Below are 5,330 nucleotides of genomic sequence, written 5' to 3' on the forward strand. Positions count from 1 at the left end.
TGTATATTTTTGGTTTCTCAAGGTATTTCATAACCGGCAGTCATGAGATTAATCATCTAAGAATTTGGGATCACGTTAAATGGATAGACCTCTTCCAAAAATCTTGTTAAATTGTATTTTGTAATTAAATAGCATAACTCATATTTAATTAATATTATAATTAATAAAGAGTTTTAATATATTTACACCTCATTTTATTTTCCATCTCCTTTTCACCTAATTGGAATTTTTATTTCTATCTATTTTCTATCCTGGTTTATTAGCCACTTTACTTTGCCTTTCAACTCATTTTCACTATCTTTTCTCTTATGATTAAAAGAAAAAAGAAATAAACAAGTAGATCATAAATGTGGATATAATGGGGAATTGTGAATGAATTTATATTTATAACAAACTAATTAATTCCAAACCTAATTCCTATCTATCTATGCTTGTCATGGGTTGGGAGTGTGTACGTACTTTTATCCTTATTTAAGACAAACCATATATATTCACTTTGCTTCATCACCTAGCTTATATCAAAAAAAAAAAAAAACCTAGCTTATCACACCTTCTTCGTTTCCTTGTTTCTCTACCGAGCCAGCCACCAAGTTAACTCAGCTCAACAGCAACCAACATCCATGGCAAAAACAACAACTACACCCACCATGAAAAAGCTTCCATGGCATGTGCGCATCTCCCTCTTCCTCCTCTCCGCCCTCTCTGACGCCACTCACCGCTACAACGGCACCATCAACCGCCGCATCTTCAACCTCATAGACCGCAAGGTTCCCCCAGAATCCAAACCAGTCGACGGAGTCTCCTCCTCCGATGTCACCGTGGACCCCAACCAACCGGGACCTCTGGTTCCGCATCTTTACCCCCTCTGCCACCTCCTCCACCGTGTCCCTTCCCCTCGTCATCTACTTCCACGGCGGAGGTTTCTCCTTCATGTCTCCGTCTTCAACCCCATACGACACCGTTTGCCGCCAGTTCTGTCGTTCCTTTCACGCTGTGGTCATCTCCATCAACTACCGTCTCACCCCCGAGCATCATTACCCTACTCAATACAACGACGGATATGATGCCCTTAACTTCATTGACCAAAACGACAATATTTTGCCTCGTTTCACTAATGTCAGAAAATGCTTTTTGGCGGGTGACAGTGCGGGTGGGAACTTGGCCCACCACGTGGCGGTTCGGGTGGCCCGAGAGAGGCTCCGAAATATCAAGGTTATTGGGCTCATTTCGCTGCAGCCATTTTTTGGGGGAGAGGAGCGAACCGAATCTGAAATCTGGCTCAAGAAGGTTCCAATTATCCCGGTGGGAAGAACCGATTGGCATTGGAGGGTTTTTTTGCCAATCGGGTCAAACCGGGATCATGAAGCGGTTAATGTGAGCGGGCCGAATGCTGAGGATATTTCGGGTTTGGATTACCCGAAAACACTTGTGGTTGTGGCCGGATTCGATCCTTTACATGATTGGCAGGTGAAGTATTATGAGTGGTTAAGGAAATCAGGGAAGGAGGCACAACTAATTGAATATCCAAACACATTTCATTGTTTTTTTGTTTTTCCGGATTTGCCCGATTCTTCTCATTGGATTTCTCAGGTCAAGGAATTCATAAGCAAGCAAATTTCTAGTGAAACTTAAGGAGGGAAGGGGATAAAAGTGAGAAAGGCTAACAACATACTCTTATAACACACATATTGTGCTTTGTTTTATTTTTTAAAAATCTAACACATTTCTCTCACATTTTAGAAAATGTGTTGATATATATATATATACACTGACTCAATAGAAGTTACCCATAACAAATACAAAAATGGAGAAATCATTTACTCAAAGGTAAAGATCCTCAAAGTTCTCAACATGCAAGAATGGAACCAACCTCTATTCCAATCAAAACAATTCTCAAGAGTATTTACTCCATCAGGGTAAAATTATTTTGATTACATGGATGCATGTGACTACTTTCTATATCTCCGACCATTCCAACATTCATGGTTTGTATGGTTCAAAAAGGGAATTTCTTTGAGATTCCCACAATGGTTCAAATTATGGTTTCATCAGGTAGGACTAGATTTTAGCATCTTCCCTGAAGAAGTCCAACCTTTATTCAAACACTTTGTTCAAAAGACTCATTTTCGTCCAGAAGAAAGGCTTTTATATTTCACTGCTTCACAGGCCATCTCCTGGATAATAACCTGGGATTGGTGTTCAGTTCAACTGTATAATGAAACTGATCTCTATCAACTTCAAAAGGCTATCCGAATTAAATGGATGGGCTAAGTTTGACATCAAGTTAATTCAGAAGGCTAAAATTGATGAATAGGCAAAAAATTATCTTCTTACCCAGAAGAGCCAAGCACAGTTAAATGGCACACCATCTACGCCTCTAATCAACCAAGAGGCCTTATTCTTACAAGAAAAGTCAAAGATCATGGCTGAACTAGCCTCAGCCACCTCTCAAGAAGAATTCAGATCTAGATTGGAGCTAGTTTCGGGAAGTCAAAAATCCGATTCACTAGAAGACGAAGCTTCCTCCAATATTCAAGACAATAATTATCTTCAAGAAAATGGAGATGATTGTTTTAATATGGGCTTCCACTCTTTCTATTAAGTGGAAGACATAATTGCAAAATACAAGACATTTGGATCAAGATCAAAGCAAATCATGGCAAAAAGACAAAAGTGATAGGCGTGGCAGACAAGTTCAATCAGCAACATTATCTCAAACTTAGAAATTATTACATTAGGGTCTCTGGTTGATAAAAAAAATAATAAAATAAAAAAAAAAGAGTTTTTCTTAGTCAAAGCCTGTTTTCTGAGGGATTAGTATAACGATCGTGTGAGTTACCCCTGCAGTCTAGTGGTCCCGGCAGTAAAGCCTTGGATAGGTAGTGAGCCCGTTGGTTTAGCTAGATTGGGAAGAAGCACGAACCCTGGTACAAACCTCATTAAAATATGGCAAGATTAATTAAAACCTTAAGTGAGATAAGCTTGGGAAAACCTAATAATAAAATGATAATCCCACCTTCAGCCTCTAGTACCGAGGAGATCAATAGATTGTCTCAACAAGAACTAGAAATAGCCTCTATAGAAAGAGCCCTTCAAAACTGGTCAATACCCATAGTCAAGAAAAAAGAAATTTACAAACAACATACTTTGTTCAATAGGTCTGACGACTCTATTTTTACAAGAGTGTTGTCAGCATAGTTCTGATCACAAGAGTACCATAAAATTGTTAAATGAAGATATTTTAGATCAACATGTAAAAAATGGATATAATTTCATTCACATAGGTTTAGTGCAAGTAGCTGCAAAACCTAATTTCCGACTAGGAATCAATTCTCCAATAATTGTCATGTTGAGAGACATGAGATTGTTAAAACCAAAAGATTCTTTAATTGCCGTTTTAGAATCAAACCTTCATGATGGTCCTGTTTTCTTTAATTGTTATCCAAACTATGCCATGAATTTACAAAACAGTTGGACTAAAAATGCTTTGCAACTAGATTTGTTGGCAAATGATGACATATTTGAAGAAGAAAGCGATCCTTTTTCAATAATATATAGAGTTTATTATAAAGTTTCAAAAATTAATTTTAATTTTAAAGCCTTAAGATCATCACCAAAACAAGAAACTATTATGTTAGAAGCAAATCTAAAGAGATCTTCAGTACAAGTTCCGAAGAAGCTTACTCATGATGAAGTTATGAGTAAGGTTCCTGAAGAATGGGTATTCAAGAACTCTTTACCTCAACAAAAAGTTCATAATACACAAGTACGAGAACTAATTCAAGAAGGAACAAACCTAACTCTAAGGATGAATAGATCAAATTCATTTGCTGTTAGAATTCCTGAACAATTATACAAGGTAGATATCCCAAGGTCCTCTGTATCCTCAACAGAGTCAACAATAAAACTTAAAGGGTTAGACAATAGTTTTCCAAACCTCTCCCAACCGGTTTATCAAACCCATCCAGATTCCCCTGAATACTCTCCAACTGCTTCTCAGGTTTTAAACACATTAACAAGAGATTACCCTTTTCAAATTGACAAGAAGTGGATTAAAGAAGCCTTTTTAGCAGGTTACAATAAGCCAAAAAGAGATTGGTATTTTGCAACCTTTTCAAAAGAAGAAACAGAAAATTATAGGATACTATATTACCAATCGATGGAAGATCAAGAGCTTAACTATTACTTCTTTGATTGGTTTGAGTCCTTCTGTATCGAAAATCAAATTGATTATCCTTTTTCAAAAGAAGTTAATCCATTAGGAAAAATAAGTTCAACCTGGAAAACTGTTCAAGATAAGGAAGTAGTTTCAGAATATCCACCCCAAGAAGGAGTAAAAATCCAGGTGGGAGATCTAGAAGTAAAAGCTTCTCCTTGCAAAAAAATAAGTAAAGAAGGAATAGTCGATAAAGAAGATATTGGTCAAATTCATCAACAAATGAATTATTCAAACCTTATGTTAACTACCATGACAAAACAGTTAACAAGGATAGAGTCAAAAGAAGAAAAAGATATTTCTAAATTTCCTATCCTTTCCATGACTGGAAAAGGTTTACAAAGTCCAATTCTAAAGGTCCCTAGTTATACAAAAGAAGACCTAAGATCAATAAAGATTTCGAAAACCCAAGACTTGGAAGATATTAAACTAAAATTGCAAAAACTTACTTTGAAGGATTCAATAGTAAATCATCTTGAAAAAGAAGATTCATCGATTAATAAGATAAAGGAAAATCAGCAACATTATCCCAAACTTAGAAATTATTACACTAGGCCAACCTATCCAGATGTCCAATTCGAAGAAAGAGGAGAACTTGTTCAAAATCATTTCTCAGATCTGGAATCAATGAATGGAATTTAGATGGCATGAGTGAACAAGCCATTCTTGATCTAACAAATAAAATGGTTATGGCCGCAATGGCTTATAAGGCAAAAAATAATTCTGATCGGGCTGCTGCCATGGTTATCACTCAGGGTTTCACTGGTCAGTTAAAAGGTTGGTGGGATAATTTAATAAGTGAACAAGACAGAATGATAATTTTAACCAAGACAAAAGAAAATGGTGAGGAAGATGCTGTTTCAACACTAGTTTATACAATAATATTACACTTTGTAGGAGATCCCAATATGTTTAGAGAAAGAGCCAGAAATCAGCTCGCCAATCTTTACTGTCCAACCATGTCTGATTACCGATGGTATAAAGACATGTTCCTTTCAAAAGTAGTATTAAGAGAAGATGGGTCCAGTGCATTCTGGAAAGAACGCTTCATAGCTGGACTTCCGAGACTAATGCAAGAGAAAGTCTACCAAACCATTCAAACCTTCAGTGATAG

General features: G+C 36.7%; 1 pseudogene; it reads left to right on the forward strand.

The window, feature by feature from the left end:
* The first annotated feature begins 413 nt into the window (after positions 1–413).
* Positions 414–3,134, forward strand: LOC130738512 (probable carboxylesterase 18; annotated as a pseudogene).
* Positions 3,135–5,330: the final 2,196 nt, after the last annotated feature.

The sequence above is a fragment of the Lotus japonicus genome, chromosome 2 (assembly GCF_012489685.1).
Source record: "Lotus japonicus ecotype B-129 chromosome 2, LjGifu_v1.2".
Lineage (NCBI taxonomy): Eukaryota > Viridiplantae > Streptophyta > Magnoliopsida > Fabales > Fabaceae > Lotus > Lotus japonicus.